The sequence below is a fragment of the Macaca nemestrina genome, chromosome 6 (genome assembly GCF_043159975.1).
Source record: "Macaca nemestrina isolate mMacNem1 chromosome 6, mMacNem.hap1, whole genome shotgun sequence".
Taxonomy (NCBI): domain Eukaryota; kingdom Metazoa; phylum Chordata; class Mammalia; order Primates; family Cercopithecidae; genus Macaca; species Macaca nemestrina.
Window position 1 is genome coordinate 83,575,170 of NC_092130.1, and position 18,445 is coordinate 83,593,614.

General features: G+C 52.3%; 1 long non-coding RNA gene and 1 pseudogene across 1 annotated transcript in view; one reads left to right on the top strand and one right to left on the bottom strand.

The window, feature by feature from the left end:
• The first annotated feature begins 1,261 nt into the window (after window positions 1-1,261).
• Window positions 1,262-13,386, top strand: LOC139363815 (ATP-dependent 6-phosphofructokinase, platelet type-like; annotated as a pseudogene).
• Window positions 7,374-18,445, bottom strand: part of LOC139363816 (uncharacterized) — a 28,793-nt gene continuing 17,721 nt past the window's right edge. The window contains exons 2-3 of the long non-coding RNA XR_011624840.1: window positions 13,373-14,657; window positions 7,374-7,960 (exon numbers count right to left, since the gene is read on the bottom strand). This is a non-coding gene — a long non-coding RNA (uncharacterized lncRNA). The remainder of the gene's footprint in view (window positions 7,961-13,372; window positions 14,658-18,445) is intronic.

Sequence of the window (18,445 nt, forward strand, 5' to 3'; positions counted from 1 at the left end):
ACCCTGGCGAATGCTGCAGCTGCTCAGGAGCTGGGGCAGGGACGAGAAAGCCGCTGAGGGTCCCTCTCTGCACCCCTGAAGGGAGAGGGACTGAGATGTGAACATGGCAGCTGTTTTCTCCGGAGCCCTGTTTACTGATGGCCAAACAGGGTGAATCCTGAGAAGGTTTGGATTTGGGTCTGAACTGGGCTCGCCTGGCTGTAGAACACAGGAGCTGGTGGCGAACTCAGGAAATGAGGGCGTGAGGCGACTTGACGTGGATGGCTCCGGTCGCTCCAGCCACTGTCCTGAAGCCGTTGGAGCCTGAGGATGTGTGGGAGTGAGCGTCTCTTTCCTGTCCGGCCAACACCCTCTGTGACCCATGACTCATGGCCTGGCCCTGGGCAGCATTTATGTTTGAGGTCTGTGGATGACTCCAGTTGTTCAGTAAATTTGGTGATTCTTATTGGGGTGATTGTGCCCCAGGGGATGTTTGCGCCATCCAGGAAGGTTTCTGGTTAGAACTGGGAGAAGGGATGCTCCCAGCATCTGGGGCTGGAGACAAGGGACGCTGCGGAAAGTCCCTCCAAGCAAAGGACGGGCTCCATAGCAGGAGTCTGGCTCAGGACGTGGCCATGTTGTGCTTCAGAAGCCCTGGGCGGATCTGATGTGGTGAAGTCGTCATCCTCGTGATTTCCTTCTTGGCAGCATTGATGCTTAGCTGACGCCACAGCCCCTCAGAATCTATGCGGCGCTGGTGAGTGGGTCTTTCTGGCAGAACAGAAGGAATGAAATACCTCAGAGCAGGTGTTACACATTCTCAGGATATGACTGCAGGGAGTTTCGGTTGGACTCCTTTCATTCCTTAGTGCTGGCTGGTGCATTATTCTGTCCTGTAAGCTTGATCAGGTCACATCAGAAACACAGTAGGTGGGTGTCACGCTGCTGTCAGGTTTCGCGAAGGTGGCGGTGACTACAGCCTTGTAATTCCTTGTCATAGTGGCCCCACTATGGACCCAGGGGCCCGGCTGTGTTTGGTCTTGAGAGCTTTATGCTTTTCTGGGCAGGGTCTCTCCCCATCTTGAAGTCTTCCCTCCCCTTTTTTGGAGACTGAAGGAAGGAAAAGAGGAGCGACAGGGAAGAGGGGAGAGAGGATTTGCAGCAATGTGGCCATTCTCACAGATTTCAAGGCGGAGTTAAGGAGCCGAGACACCCCCACCTGCCCACTTGTGTGCCTCAGGCCCCTCCTTGGCCCCAGGTCACCCATACCCTCTGGCTTCCAGTGAGGGCTTCTTGGAGAAGCAGCCAGCTTCCCGCAGCCAGTCTTGGTTAGTCCTGGGCTAGGGTATTCCACAATAAAGGAGTGACATCACCTGTCTGAAGAGCATAAGGAGCCCCCCACGTGGTAGTGCTGCCAGGGCCACATCCTGGGCACCAGGCCAGCCAATATCCCCAGATGAGTGTTTCTGGCTGGGAAGCAGGCTGGCATTTGGATTGAAGTCCTGCAAAAACTGCCATGGCCAGAGCCTGCAAGGCAGAGCCTGTACAGAGCAGCCCAAGAGCTGGGCATGTGCTGGGTCTGGGTGGACGTGGAGGCCATGCCATGGGGTCACGGGGGCCCCTGCTCACAGCTCACCTCGTGGTCACTCAGCACTGACCCACCCACCTTACCCTGCTACCCACCATGCTGTGAACTCACCTGCCACGGATCTGCACCCACTGTCTGAAGTCCTCGGCCCACACGGCCTCCTGGCCTTGGGATGCTTTGGGTTGCACCAGGGCTGCAGAGCCTGGGTCGCTCACTGTCCAACTCTCCCGGGGAGATGTGGGACCTGCCTTGCATCCCAACAGTAGCATTTCTGCAGCAGATGTGGGGATATTCACAGTAAGAGGGACACGTCCAAGTCCATAAATAGTTGATTTTGCCACCAAGTGGATGACAAAAACACCTTGCTGTGTGGGGCCACTTGGAGCTGGGAACAGTGGGCATGTGGACCTGTTCTGCTGTTATCTTGGTTAACACCCTGAGGTGGAGCCTGAAAAAGCCCGGTGCACACGGGCTCAAGAACCGCTCCCCTTTCTGACACCAGAGCCCATTTCCCAGTGGAACCCCAGAGCAGCAACTCAGGTTCTTGCTCGCCTGTGTGGCTTTGTGTGTGACTTCCCGCCGGAGAGCAGAGATGTGGCGTGGGGCTGAGTGTGGCCCACTGGTAATCCAGCTGCCCGCCTCCTTCCCTGCCTGCGCGTGGAGGCTGCTTCTGCATGATGAAGGCAGTCACTTAGTGTGGTCCTTACAGCTGTGTGCCCCATACCACTGATTGTGGCCTGCCTACAGAAAGCTACAGGACTGGCTTTGCCTTTAAACGTCCTGACCGCCCTGGCCTCCCTTACCCACGATGAGATGCTGAGAGCTGAGCTGTCCCGCTCGTGACTAACTCGCCGCTGCCTGCAAGCTGCTCTGCTGCCGGCCTCACACCCACCCTGCTGTGCTGCCTGCAGGCCTCCCCTTTCATGAGGACCTGGGCTGTGCCCAGGCAGCCCCCTGTGTCGCTGAGGCCTGTCCTGCTCCAACATGGCCTCCAGAGCTCCCCTTGGTCCCCTGACCCACATGAACTGGCTTCCCCTGATGACTCAGGTCCCTCCTGTCCCTTCCTGGACCTCAGCGGAGGCCCTGGGGCTGGCAGGTGAGCACCCAGCACCCCCGCTAACCACTTGGCCCTGGTGCTTCAGGCTTACAAGAGCGCGTGCGACATGGCCGAGGCGCAAGGCCGCCACCGGGAGCTTTGCATCCCCCTGTGTGTGGTGCCGGCCACGATTAACAACAATGTCCCGGGCACAGAAATAAGCCTGGGCGCCGACACTGGCCTGACTGCTGTTGTCCAGGTAAGAGAACCCCGTTTCCTCCCATTGCTTTCTTTATTTTATTTTAGCAATTTGTTTCTTCTGTGCTAAGAATGAGCCAGATTTATTATTACTCTTTCCCCCCCACCCTTTGTTAGCTTGGCTTTATGTCAGTCACACTGGCCAGAACAGGGTAAATTTTTTAGCTTCTCTGCCTTAGGGAGAACCTGTCTTTATTGATTAAAAGTGAGATGATATATCCAGTCCTTGGGGTCGTGTTTCTATCCCACCTAGACTAGGGGAGTTTTGAGCACCTTTTCTCTGGAGCCGGCCTCTCCTGCCTGCGTTGAGTAGCGAGGCTGCAGGGCCAGCTGTGGGAGCCTGCAGGAAGGGGTTTGAGTGCCTGGTACGTACGAGATATGGGACAGAGCTGTGACCACTGGGGGCTGCTGCCTGGAACCACAGCCTTCCTGTTGAGATGAGAGGTTCTTTAGAGAGCCGAGATCATGCCCTCCTGGGCAGGCAGTTTCACCAACATGTGCTTTGGGAGGAGTGGATTCTGCTGGTTATGGGCGTGATGCTGACACCTGCAAGGTGGCCCCTCAGGTCCCTGATAAGCTGACCAACCTCTATGGTCATGAGCTGGACATGAGGACCTGTGGTAGTTCCACAGGCCTTTGCTGCAGAAAGGGTCCTCACTCGGCTGCAGACGGGATGGTGGCCACCTTGGCACGTGGGGTCATGTCAGTGGATTGGCCGCCGGGTGTCTCCTGGAGAGCAGCCGCTGGCCTTTAGCTTAAATGTTCACGTCCGAACCAGCTCCGGAGTTTGCGGTGAAAACTCCCAGCCCTGTTGGAGACTCCTTAGTTCAGCTTGGCACAGAACCCAGGAAAACAGTAGTTCTGTTCTGGCTTCTTCCTTCAGAACTGAGTTCCAGTGCAGGGAAGGGAGTGGAGGGGTCGTGAGGTCGACTGCAGCCTCCTGTGCCTCCCACTCGAGTTGAGGGCCATCTCTCTCCTGGGCTTCTCCCTGTTGCGTTCCCTGGTGCTGTACTGGCCTGGCAGAGGCTGGCCCTGGCTTGTTCCCTGGACTTCTTTGGGCCCCCGCGCTTGACCTCTGTTCACTGAATGCCATTAAGGTCCAGCCATCGCTGGCTTCACTCTCCTTTAGCACCTTGTAGATGTCCACACATGCTTCCACCCTCGCACCCCGCACTCAGCGCAGCACTACCCCGGCCAGCGGCTGTGCTTTGCTGCAGGTCCCTTGCTGTAGCAGGGATGGGAGCCCCACCCCCTGCCCCTTCTGGCCACCGACTTCAGCAGAGGCTCGGCTGCCATGAGGGATACCAGTCATGGGAAAACTGGCCTCCCTGCAGATTCACAGAACAAGGTGGTTCTCACAGAGAAGTCAGTGCCTTTTTTCTATCTTAACACTGTAGCAAACACCACCTTATCTTTCACCACCAATTTATGTTTCTTAACACCAATGGAGCAAAGTGCTGGTGATGTTTGAACTGTAGCCTGGGGCTCCTGCTCCCATGGGACTCCTTGGGGAATTTCCTAGCAGGATAGTGTGTGTGCCCTTACAAGGGGTTGTGTCTGCTGGGCACATCCCATTGTGAGGCAAGAATGGCTGAGGTCACAGGCTCTGCCTGACAAGTGCCACTCACAACTGCTGTCCACGCAGGTCCACGCTTGGGATTGGCCGCCTCCTTGTCAGTGCTACTTCGACTAATTGCCTGAGGCACGGCCAGAGTGACTTGCTATTTTTAGAAGCTAGTTCAGGCTTCAGATGCCATCTTGGTAATGAGGAGAGAGTACAGGAAAGCTGTATCTAAGCTCCAGCAAAGGCAGACACTTCCATCCCAGCTGTCACTGCGTTTACACTCAGAGGAGCACACGGTTGGGGGCATGGCTCAGCTTTCAGGGCTCCACTGTTCTACACACCCACAGCGGCAGCCTGGCGGGACCAGAACTCAGACACGCTCGGGCACAAATCAGCCTCTTGGGAGAGCTGCTTTGCCTGCAGAATTCTTTTGCCATTAAGCAGTTGATGTCATTCTTTGAACGAGTGACAGTAATTCCCCACCTCAGGGTGGGCTGCGGGGGAGATTCAGTTGGAGAAATAATCTATGAGGCTTTGTGCCTCTGGGGGTCCTGATGCCCCACCAACATTTTTCTTCCCGTGCCTGGGATTCTCTAAGACAAAGGGAAAGTCTGAAAGCCTTACAGCATCTTAAGTCTTAGATCACAATTAGAGACCCAATTACAGACAGGTGGAAGAGTGAAACCCTCAGAATTCTGCACTGGCCCTTCAAGAAGGCAGTTGTGGGCTCTTTGGACCCTTGATGGGTTTCTGTCCTCTGTCCTCCCTAAGCACAAAGACAGTAATTCTTCCCATTGCCTGTTTCTCTCCCCATCTGGGCTTTTACACAATGCAAAGTGGCCCTCTAACTAGAGCCCATGTTCAGTTTTGAATACGTCAACCAATTACTTTGGGAGGAAAAGAATCTGCCAAAGAAATGAAGTATAGGTTGGAATGGTTTGATCAAGCCTGTGTTTATTCAACAAAATGTGCTTTTAAATTTCATCCGAAGTACTCAAGTGAAAATTTCCCAGTGGGTGTTAAACTTTGGTGCACAGACTCTCGTGTGGCTCCCAGTCTCAAGTCCACACTCCCACTTCGTGCTTTTACTCTTGGTTGAGTCCCATGGAGGCCTGTTAGGGAATCCTGCAGGATCAGCCCTTGACCCGGACGGACGGACGGACGGCTGGCTGGCTGGCTGGGGAATACTGTGCTTGTGTCATTCAGAGACAATCATTTCTTGAGCGCCTGCTGTGGGGGCTTGGCCGGGTCCTGCTGATAGTGCAGTGGTGTAAGCCCAGCCCACAGTTCCTGCCCTCATGGAATGTGCAGCCTAGTGAGGACTGCAAGTCAAATAACCACGAGGTAACTACAGGGAGACACCGTGGTGATTTCTATGGAGAGAGGACATGGGGTGCCCCGAGGGCCCCTGACAGAGGGAACTTTGCGGTCCTAGAAACCAGGTGACGTTTTCCTGAGGAAATGACATTTCCCTCGGGGTCAGAGCTGAGGAAGGTGCCTGTGTGTGTCCCGTGGCCACTGTGACCCTGACCACACACCTGGGGCTGGAAAATACTACTCACTCTCGCACAGCTCTGGAGGGTGGGAGCCATGGGCTAAGGCCAGAGTGTTTGCTCCAGGAGAGTCCCTCATGGCCCATTCAGGTGCCCAGAGCCCCGGGCATTGCACGCCTTGTTCCCTGGCACCTCCTCCTCCCATGTGGGTGTGCAGCATCCTGCTCCAGGGCCTCTGCACCTCTCATCTGCCGATGCAGGTGGTGGCACTTAGGGTCCACCTGGGTAGTCCTCAGGATTCACCTTTATCACCTCATGAGGGAACATCCCCAGGTTCCAGGGATTAGGACCGGGATTCCTTTGGGGGCTGCTCTCCTGCCACCACTGTGCCTGAATGTGATGCACATAGCGGCCAGCATATGGAGAGGCCCGAGGAGGACCTGGGGTGGCTGGAGCTAGAGCCGGACCTGGTGTCAGAAGCAGGAGGGGCCAGGGATTCCAGAGAAAGGCTTGACGTGTACTTGAAGTGAGCAAAGGGTTTTGAATGAACCAAGAACTGATCAGATTTATGTTTTTTATAGATGGGTCTCCAGTCTGTGTGAACAGATTAGAGGGGGCCGGGGTGGGAGCTGAGGCCCAGGCAGAGGCTTTGCAGAGTGCCAGGAGAGGGCGCTGTAGCCCAGACTGGTGTGTGGGTGGGAAGGTGGCCGATGCATTTCTCTGCTGTTTTTCTCCCTGCTGAGCTTGGGTCCTTGTGGAGGGCGGATGGCAGACATTTCACTCTGGGACCTCATGCCTATGCTATCCGAAAGACCCCCAGGCGCCTGGGTGTAAGAACCACCATCTGCCTTTGAGTAGAGTTTCTATTAATGTAACATTCACCAATGGATGGAAGACGGCCACAACTCTAAAATCACAGGGAGCTTTTCTGAAGAAAATAGAATAGCACAGCTGTTCCCATGGACAAAGCTGGCAGGTGACATCCCCCTAACTTCTCAGCTCACACCTAACCTTGTCCGTGTCTGGTGAAAGCTGCTTCAGCAGGGACAGTCAGAGAGCAGCATGGAGTGAGCTGGCTTATGGGGTCGTCTTTTCCGTCTCCTCCTATGGGGCCTGGGAGAAGGGAGCGGCAGATGGCCAGGTCCCCACCACAGGTCATCGAGGTCACCTCCAGGTGGCTGGCGGGGGGGGCATGTTCACACCCACTCCGAGGCACATCCCGGCTGCTGCACACCCTTCACCCCTGTGCGATGCTGGGACCGCATGCTCAGGCGCGGTGTGGGGCTTTGCTGCACTCACTGGTAGGGGAGCTCTGGGATGGTGGGTGCACCCTGGCCCTAGGCTGGAGTGACTGATCTCTTCTCTGACCAGACCTGCGACCGCATCAACAGTTTGCCAGCGGAACCAAGCGGCGCGTGTTCATCAAGACCATGGGCGGCTACTGTGGCTACCTGGCCAACATGGGGGGGCTCACGGCCGGAGCCGATGCTGCATACATTTTCGAAGAACCCTTCGACATTGGGGATCTGCAGGTATGTGATGGGGCTGGCCTCAGGGGACCGTCCCCTTGGGATCCTCTCGGTGCTGCGGAGCGAATCATCGTGTCTAGGGTGGTTTGCTTTTCGAGGGGGCATGGAGACGGAGGTGCTACCGAACACACCACACTTGATGCCCTTCGCATCGCCCAGGTGCCTCTCCCGAGTGTCAGGTGATGGCGGACGTGCCTGGTTGAGGACACCTTCTAGTCTCTTGTGTGAAACACAAGCTTGTTTTTTTGATGTAGTCTGTTGTGTAATGTTTTCTCACTTCTGTCACAAACGAGTTGAGTGCCTCCGCTGACAGTCACCACCCACGTCTGCGACTGGCTCTGGAGCTGGCTGCAGCTTCTTTTAAATCTTGAGGCCTCTGATGCTGCGTCTGCCTCTAAACTGACACAGACACAGCCGTGGTTTCTTGGCATCTGTGGCTCTTTTAGGGAAGGGTGTCGCCGAACCCGGGGTCTGCCCCTGCTTCGACGGCACAGCAGAATCCCGGCCTGGACCCTGCAGTGTTCAAAGTTGCTAAACTCCATGCAGGAGGACAGGCCTTGGCAGATAAAATGCAACTGAACAATTGTCTTTAGTTAGTTATATAAATAAATATATGTTATATATTACTCTGTCACCCAGGCTGGAGTGCAGTGGCATGATCTTGGCTCACTGCAACCTCCGACTCCCATTCTCCTGCCTCAGCCTCCTGAGTAGTTGGGATTACAGGCGCATGCCACCATGCCCACCTAATTTTTGTATTTTTAATAGAGATGGGGTTTCACCATGTTGGTCAGGCTGGTCTTGAACTCCTGACCTCGTGATCTGCCCACCTTGGCCTTCCAAAGTGCTGGGATTATAGGCGTGAGCCATCGTGCCCAGCACCGTTGTCTTTTAAAAAGTTAGGATGTTACTTGTTTCTGAGCCAAATAGATCAAGTAAAAAGGGCCTTGGTGTTGCCACTAATTATGTGACATGTGAATCATGAATTTCTTCACTGTGTCAAAGTGACTGCTTGTGGAGTCGTTCACTGCATTGTGATGTTGCTGTCAGCAGTGGGTCCCATAAGATGATAATGGAGCTGCCCCAAACAGGTGTACTGTTTTTTTTTTTTATCTCTTATAAAATTTATATATATATATATATATATATATATATTTTTTTTTTTTTTTTGAGACGAAGTCTTGCTCTGTCGCCCAGGCTGGAGTGCAGTGGCCGGATCTCAGCTCACTGCAAGCTCTGCCTCCCTGGTTCACGCCATTCTCCTGCCTCAGCCTCCTGAGTAGCTGGGACTATAGGCGCCCACCATCTCGCCCGGCTAGTTTTTTGTATTTTTCAGTAGAGATGGGGTTTCGCTCTTTTCCGCTGAGAGCGCCGAGTAGAACATTGTCATGAAAATAAATAAGGGGCAATAGAGCCGTGAATGAGTGCTAGGCCAATCACGGAATTATCGTCTTCAGAGGGACCCTGTTGATTCTGGAAGGCATTTCTAGTGGCCGCCATGAGGGCTGCTCACTGTGCCCTGCGCTCAGCATTCATCGCTGCAGACATGCTCTCCCCGCCTGGGGGAGGCTCCCCGAGACCTGAGCCGTGAGAGCTTGCAACCTCCTTGGCCCCACTCACCGCCACGCTTGGTTGGCACTTCCCGCCCTGCAGGGCCTGGCACACAGTGGGTGCTTAGCATAAGTTTATTGTCTGATTAACAAAATACTCTTTTCCAGTCCAATGTGGAGCACCTGACGGAGAAAATAAAGACCACCATCCAGAGGAGCCTTGTGCTCAGGTGAGTGAGAGACCAGGGCTGATCTTACGGTCACTGTCACACCGCGGTTCTTAGGTTCTGGTGACTTTGGGCTGGATGAGTGGTAATTTCTTCGCTGCTGGAGTGCACTGCACACTGGGCATATGCAGAAGAGAGTTGTGGTGTGTTGCTCTAAAGACTTTCTTGCATTTAGACAACTAAAACTTTTGCTTTATAGTCTTACTCTATTAGATATCTCGCAATCATTTCTCTAACACCTGATGTTTATGAAGGAAGGAGGAAATACAGTCATCCCCCTTAGCCTCAGGGAATGTGTCCCAAGACTCCAGTGGGTGCCTGGACCTGGGGATAGTACCCGCCCCCTGTATACATAAGGGGGTGGGGGCTGATAACCATCTGATAACCAAGGTGGCTACTGAGTGACTCAGGGGCACGAGGCACAGACAGCATGGAGACTTTAGGGCACAGGGATGATTCACGTTCTGGGTGGGACAGAGCAAGACAGCACAAGATTTCATGACTCCCTGTTACCTGGGCTTAGGTGAAATCGACATCCTGGGTCGGTTTGTTGTGTCGCATGTGTTGTGACTATACAACAAAATGATCTGAAGTATACGCATACTCCCAGTTAGCTGGGAGACTTTTTTTTTTTTTTTTTTTTTGAGACAGTCTTGTTCTGTTGCCCAGGCTGGAGTGCAGTGGTGCAATCTTGGCTCACTGCAACCTCCACCTTCCAGGTTCAAGAGATTCTCCTGTCTCAGGCTTCCGAGTAGATGGGTGTACAGGCGCCCACTACAACGCCCAACCAATTTTTGTATGTTCAGTCGAGATGGAGTTTCACCACGTTGGCCAGGCTGATCTCAAACTCCTGACCTCAGGTGATTCGCCCACCTTAGCCTCCCAACATGCCAGAATTACAGGCGTGATCCCCACCATGCCCAGCCAAAACATCTAAACTTTTAAGTCATGCCAAACATCAGCAGCTTTAGGCTTCTATTCGTTGGTGAGGTTTGAGTAATGGGGATTTTAAGGGAACTGTCAGCTTTCATGAAAACAGTGACACCCCCATTACTTGGAAATGCTTATTCAAACTAAACACGGCATCAGGTTAAAAACCGGAGCTTCCTAAGATTTAAACTGGATTATCAGACGTGTAAGATACTTGACACTTACCCTCAAATCAGAATGACCTGGAATGAGCTGCATGCAGGCACACGCATGTTATGAGTTGAGCCTGGGACACAGCGGTCCAGGATTCCTAACTCCCACACACTCCTCCTTCACCACCTCGTATTCTTTATACTTTTAAACCAGAGCCCGTGAACTTATTTCAGAGAGCTCATGAATCCCCTGAAATGATGAAATAGTAGGCGTCTGTGTGACTTTGTCAAAGAATCTACAACGGTTATCAGATTCTTAAAGCTGTGACCCATCCCCACCCCAGATGAGTCTATGAAACCTTGATTTAAGATTTTAAAATATTGGAGATGGTTAGTTGACTCGTTCCATTTATTAAAATCCTTCTCTTACTGGGCAGGGGGGAACACTTGATACTTTTGCTTAGCAGGCTGAGTTCAGGCTACAGGAATCACAGATTTTGTTTTGTTCTGTTCCAGCTATCCCTAAAGACTTAGAAACAAAAACATAAATTCTGTGAAATAGAAATCGTCATTTCTATTTCACAGCAAAGTGTGACTGTATAACTGATATTTCATATGACTCTAACCCCCAACAGGGTGGGGCACCTTCTCCATTTGATAGAAACTTTGGAACCAAAATCTCTGCCAGAGCTACGGAGTGGATCACTGCGAAACTCAGGGAGGCCCAGGGCAGAAGTAAGGGGTCCGGGGAGGGAGGCCGTCTGCCTTGGTGAAAATGCTGTCCTATCGGGGAGAAGTAGGCTGCTGGTTCCTTGTTCAGTACTGAGCTGCGTGTGATGTTCTAACTCCTGCTGGTTTCTGAGCATTGCTATTTAACCAACCTTGGATTCCTGGGTGTGCGTGACATGTTCTCTTTTATCACTGCTAGATTCAACCTGAAGTTCTTTTGTGTAGGCTTTTTGCTCTGGAGATCCTGAGCGTCAGCCCGCAGTTTCCCTCACAGTTGAAGTGGGGCCTTCTATTTTGGGGATGTTTGGTAGGACAATCTCCTTATGACTCCATCCATCAGAACTTCCAGTTTTGAGGAAGATTTGGCTGCTGAATGAATTGTTTGTGTTTGTAGAACTATGCATGTTTTTCCTTAAATCAGTTTTGTAAGTTACATATTCTAACAAATCTTTAGATAAGTTGAAAAGTTTTAGAAAACATGACACATTACTCTTGTTAATGGTTCCAACATGGCTGGTCCCTACTCATTCCTGAGTGGTTATTTGTGCCAGCATCTTTCTCACCCCCACCCCCCTCAACTTTCTTCAGTCATACCAGACGTGTGCTTTTATTAGGGCAATCCATTATCACTGCCAATGTCTGACTTAGAAGAATGACAGTCTACAAAAAACAGTGGTGTGAATAGTTTCAATCGGTTTGTCTTTTTGAAGAACTGACTGATTCTTTCTACATCCATTTTCTCTTGCTAATTTAGCTACGGATGCTTCTCGTGCCTCAGTGTGTGTATACGTGAGCATCAATTTCTTATTAGTGTTTTGCCATAATTTAAAGTAATTTCCCTATTCCACTATTTAGTGAAAAATTCTCTCCACTGAGAGAAAAAACAAAAGCTGCTTTCCAGGAAGCCATCAGGGTGATCCCACAAGAGCAGAGCTGTGCAAGCCCAGGCCAGGCGCTGGCCACACTACACAGCTGTTCTCAGCCTCCCCCAGGCCTCCAGGCCAGGTTCAGCATGGTTCCCAGGAATCTCACCCCGTGATTCTGCTCCCCCACCTGCCCATGGGACAGGGCAGTGTTAATCTGTTTTTAAACCTTTTATAGGAAAAACATTGACCACCGATGATTCCATTTGTGTGCTGGGAATCAGCAAAAGAAACGTTATTTTTCAACCTGTGGCAGAGCTGAAGAACCAAATGGATTTTGAATAAGTCGGGGTCTTATTGCCTTAGCAAACCCAGCCAATGTGAGTACAGGACAGGGGAATGTCCATTGCTGTTGCGTTCGGCAACTCATTCAGGGGTTTGAGGAACTAGCTTTTCTGAAGCTCAGTTAAAAAATATTAGGTCTTGGCCAGGCACGGTGGCTCATGCCTAAGATCCCAGCACTATGGGAGGCCTAGGTGGGTGGATCACTAGCTCAAGAGATCGAGACCAGCCTGGCCCACATGGTGAAACCCCGTCTCTACTAAAAATACAAAAAGTAGCCGGGCGTGGTGGCGCACACCTAGAGTCCCAGCTACTCAGGAAGCTGAGGCAGGAGAAACTGCTTGAATCTGGGAGGCAGAGGTTGCAGTGAGCTGAGATTGCACCACTGCTCTACAGCCTGGCGACAGAGCGACACTCTGTCTCAAAACAACAACAAACTACCACTAGGTCTTTGGGAAGAATTTTTAGAAATATAAAAACAATGGTTTTGTTTGATCTTGAAATTGGCTTTATCATCTAGTTGATTCAGCCGACCCTACAACCCCCGTGTTTCTGGCAAGACCGCTCGCTGTGCTGGCCGTGGCATCTCCCAGCCTCACTGCTGTCCCCCCCCCTTCCCTCTACAGGCACAGGATTCCCAAAGAACGGTGGTGGCTCAAGCTGCGGTTCCTCATGAAGATCCTGGCCAAATACAAGGTCAGCTACAACATATCAGACTCAGGCCGGCTAGAGCACGTGCAGCCCTGGAGCCTCTGACCCAGTCCCACCTGCACATGCCTGCAACCTGGACTCACCGTGGACCATCCATTTTTGTAACACTTAAGTTATTGATCAGCACTTTATGCAGGTATTATTGACATTAAAACCTAATCAGTGAGCACCTGTCACCGCCCGTGTGCCCCACCAACTCCAGTGCGTGCTGTCTGTGGACTGTGTCTCATGCTTTCAGATGTGCGTATTAAACATTTGCCTACAACTCCAAGTAGGGTGGCTACTAAAGGTTTTCTCTGCAGTTTTGTGGGCAAAGATTATCAAAATATTTTTATAGGGATCACTGAACTATGTGCAAGTCATAAAAGGAGAACAAAGCCAGTAGTTTACACAGGCCAAGGGGATTGCCATGTTTACTTACCGTTACATATTTGCTATGTGTCAGTTTCCATCCACAGCAGCAGGCCAGGACCCTGGGCCTGGACCACAGGCTCCTGCTCTCCTTAGAAAGTAAAAGAGAACACAGGAATCTTATCTACTCGGCCTCTTGATTGCAATCCTAGCTGCATGTTAAGACCACCAAGGTGGGGGTTTGAAAAATCTGATAGCCAGCTTCTCATCCAGTCCAAGCCACCATCCTCACTGGGCCCTAATTTGGAACTCTCCGATGACTCTTGCCAGAGTAGACATGGGTGCTGGGGTGACAGCCCTGCCGCCCTCGTGGGACCCCTCCTGTAGGGACAGTGTTTCTGCCTCAGTTCTAGACTGCAAGAGACCACAGCTGTACCTCAGAAACGTGGGCGGAGAGCTGTGTGGAGGGAGAGGAGACACCAAAAACCAGCTGTTTGGGAAATCAGAGTCCAACGGCCAAGAGCTGGCGTGGAGCCTTTCCTTTCTGGCTCTGTAAAGACGAAGCGAGGGCTTACTCACCCCAGCCCATCTACTTCCATCTGGCCGCCCTGTTGAACTTCCGTCTGTTAGGAGGACGCTCCCACAGGGCCTAGGTGTGATCAGTCTCACGAGTCAGCACAGGCAGAGGTGGGACACCTTTGTGTACCTTTTCATTTTACTTCTGCTTTTTAATAAAGGCCCTAAATGCTACTTAAAATAATGACTCAAGCAGAGGTTAAGTCAGAGTTGCCCTTTATTTTTAGATTCTTAAATATTCTAGAACTAATGAGGTAAAACTAGCCTTTGTCAGTAGAAAGTAAATTCTATGTGGTGCATCTTTGGCACTTTGTGCATAACTATTTCAATGAACGTCTTCTTGGTTGCTCTTAAGACTGACTTGCCAGTCAGTGGCAAAACCTTAAGAATGACATAATGTTCCTGGAAAAAGCAGTAGCATTTCTGACTTTTCATATTCAGCTCTAGAGGCCAATTTTCTCAGGGGCTCCTGCACAGTCGGGCGTGCCAGGGCCACTCATCTGATGATCCAGGATGGGTCCTTGGCGATTTTGGGGTTCTCGGGTCCGAGTATGGCCAGGCCGTGCATGCTCTTCCCAGTGCCGAGGTACCCGAGGGGAAGGCAGGCGAGGTCAGCGAGGACTGGCTTCTGCGTCAGTGCCGTTAAGGCCTCCATTCCCAGACACCGTCTCCCCCGCTCCCCACTCACCTATAGCTGATGGTGAAGAGCTGCTCCCTGTGGGCCTGCTTCATCTCATCTGAGAGGCCATACAAGAAGAGGTCCATTCCTAGAAGACAAACTACAGGCACAGTGGGCTGTGCATTTGTGTCCCGGAGTGAGGCACCCCCTGCGAGGTGGGGAGTAATAGCCACCCCCTCTCCCCGCCCTTGGCTATTGGGAGGCATGGTGGACTCACAGCCTGTTTAGGATATTGTGAGTAGTATCATCTGCCCCTCTGGAAATAATGAACTGGATGGGAAACATCCAGGCCCCGAGACCCACTCAGGAGCAGAAAACGGGGAAGGAGCCTTGAACAGACCCTCGGGAGGGCAGTCAGCAGGAGCCATGGAGGCCACCAGGAGGGAGGGAGGGAGGGAGGGAGGCAGGCAGGGAGGCCAGAGGTGACGTAGTGGGGAGAGGAGACGCGGCCAGAGGCAACGTGGCCAGGGAAGGAGATACGGCTGGAAGGAAGTGACAAGAGGGGTCTCCAGGCCTCAGACTGTGCCTGATTTATGGATGACATTTTAACTAAGATGTTATATCTAAAGTAGCAATTTAGAACCATTGTGTACATTTAAAGCATGGTACAAATATAGCACATTTCCCAAACCAAAGAACAGTGCATTGAAGGAAAAAATAGCAGCTCACCAATAAAATAAAAGTGAGTCAAGAAAAAATTCATTTAAGATCAGAAATAGATCCTACAGCTCTTCTAGTCCAATCCCCACCCTAACATGAATGGGGGGAAAAGGGAAGTAGATTCTAGTCAGTCAGAATTAAAGGCAAATCCGATCCACTTTACTTTCTACTTGACAGAAAACAAGCAGCTCATCAAGGAATCCCTACGAACAGTAGCTTTAGGAGTCCCCAAAATGCAAAATTCACCTTGAAATTAAATCAACTGCTAAGTATGTATAAAGTTATTGTTTTCATTATTGCCCTCCTCATTCCCGGGGACTTTTTTAGAGCTTGTTTCCCCCTAATTGCCTCCAACACACCCAGGAAATTTAAACCCCACAAGTAAACCTTGTTTCGATTAACACACAGCATCCTTTAGGAGCAGACAATCCGTTTGCTCTAAGACGTTCTTGTGACCTAAGCACTGAGTACAGCCTGAGACGCACAACACGCACACACACGAACTCGGACAGACAATAGGTGAGATGTGGCACATGAGGGGGAAGACGAGACAAATGAGCTTCACCGACTTCACTGACACCCCAGATCCGAGAAGAAGTGACACACGCAGACTGCTCGGGTGCCAGTGACTCCTCGAAAACAGCCAAGGGCAGCATTTGGAGAAGCAGCACCGCAGGCCAGGAGGGTCTGACAGCTTCAGAGTGGAGGGATGCCCCCAACCAGGTGCTGGGGGCTTCAGGAGCGAGGGGCGCCCCAATCAGGTGCTGGGGCTTCAGAGGGGAGGGGTGTCCCAACCAGGAGCTGGGTGCTTCAGGGGAGGGCGCCCCGACAAGGTGCTGGGGGCTTCAGACGGGAAGGCGCCCTGACCAGGTCCTGGGGGTGGCAGGACAAGCCCTGGGTCCCCTTGTCACTTTTCACTCCCTACTCCCGAATCTCGCCCTGAAGTTGCAGCAAGTCCAGGTATTCATTTACCCATAAAATTAAGTATCTGTGAGTGACACAAGTCACTAATCCACAGAGATCTGAGTCCACAGATACCTCCCAGAGATGCCACCATCCATTCTGGTAGAAGAGCAGCCCAGGGGCCCATGCTGCTAGGAAGGGAGACTGTCTCCAGCCTGACGCTGCAGAATTCTCAACACAAAGCCTACCTTCTGGAACCATGCCATCTCCTACAGAAGCAACTAGCGGCATGTAGGGTTTTTTAAAATCTCTTTTTTCTTAAGACAGTCTCACTCTGTCACCCAGGCTGGAGTGCAGTGGCACAATCTCAGCTCGTTGCAACCTCTGCCTCTCAAGTTCAAGTGATTCTCCTGCCTCGGCCCCCCGAGTAGCTGGGATTACAGGCACCTGTCACCAGGCCCGGCTCACTTTTTGTATTTTCAGTAGAGACGGGATTTCACCCTGTTGGCCAGGCTGGTCTCGAATGCCTGACCTCATGTGATCCACCCGCCTCGACCTCCCAAACTGCTGGGAATACAGGCATGAGCCACGGTGCCTGGCCCATATAGCTGTTTAAATTTGACTAAAACTAAATGCAATTAGAAGTTCAGTTTCTCATTTGCACTTCAAGCATTCAGTTACCCACAGGCGGCCACGGACCAGAGGCTGGTGGAGATGTCACACTCCACACTGCAGAAGGATCTACGGATGAAGTGGCTCTAAGATCATCTCGGCATCTTTATATCGAAGCTACTGAAGTTTTACTCTGCTTATTATAGACATCAGCATTCTCCCATTTTAAAATGTCAGTGCTATTGCAACGATCAGATCTGTGACTTCCCAGCACCTCTTCTCTTCCTGTACAGATAACTGCAGAGCATCTGCACTCTGCCTCCACACTAACAGACAGCGGAAGCCTCCGTGTAAAATCAGGGGGAGAAAAAAAATGAATCCCTAGTCCCTCTCCCTACAATTTTGTGAAACGCCTCTTAATATTCAGAATAACTGCCGGAGTTACAATAAACAAGCATCCCTTGACCAGGAAGCAACAGGGAAGCAAGAAAAGGGAGATGTGAGGACCCTCCATTCCCTCTGGGACCCCAGGCCCAGCCAGGACTGAGAAGGGCAGCACAGCCCGGCAGACCTGCACACCTGATGCGAACCGTGCACATGGCTTCCCTGGGCCTCGGTCCCCCGCTCTGCCCTCACTGGCCGCTGTGGCTCTGGTAGAGGGAGCTCCCTGAGCCCCAACACCCACAGTCAGTTTCCTCCTTGCAGGTCTCAGCTCTGCTGTGACTGCCTCAAGTGCCTCCCTGATGCTTCTCATCATCATCCGGGTACGGTGCCCCCTCTACCCCACAGCCCTTGCTACCACCCACCCCACCAAGAAGCCTGGCACACAGCAGGTGCCTGAGATACCCCAAAGGGTGGGCATGCCAGGGTAGGGCTTGGAGATCCAAGGGCCACGTCCCGCATACCACCACAAGTGCCACGGAGGCTGTGGAAGGGGTCCAGGCTTCAGGCCTGCACTCAGTTTCTCCCGCCCCCGAGGCCAAGAACCTAGCAAGGGAACGCAGCCGGAAGCAGGATCCCAAACCCCTTCTTGCTCCTCAAGAGGAAAGGGGCCTCAGGGCAAAACCCCACAAGTGCCTTCCTCCTGCCAGGCTGCCTGTCATAGCCCCCACACCTTCACCGCAGGGAAACCCACTCCTGTGAGGAGAAAACCAAGTACCACAGGAGCCACGTCCACTGGCAGCGTCTGCTGAGCCCAATTAGTGACAACAGCAGCCGGGCCCCCACGCAGCATGCACCGACTCTGACCTGCCCTGCACACCACAAGGTCCTGAAGCTCAGCTTCAACTCATCAGGGGCCTCTTCCAGGAGAGCTCGGCATGTCTATCTTTCCTGGGCTCACAGAAAGCTGAGGGACTCAGCCCTGAGTGTGAACAGAGTCAAGCTCCCACTAGCTGTGCAGACAACCTCCCCAGCCCTGGCCTGGGAAGGGGCCAAGCAGAAACAGGCATCTTTTGCCCACACAGGTACAGAATTCAGCCAGCTCTCTCAATGGAGTCATGACAGGTCAACTCCAGGCTCCTCAGTGTTCTGGGGTTCACCTCGGGCCACTGCACCTTTGAAATGTGGCTGCAGACTCCTCTAGACTGCTCGGTGTCACGGCCCATTTCATTCAGACACTGCAGGCCCCTACCCGTGGTGTCACTACCCAGGACACCCCTGCCGGCATCCTCTGATATGCTGCTGCAGCTGCTGTGATCTGAGAATAGCCAC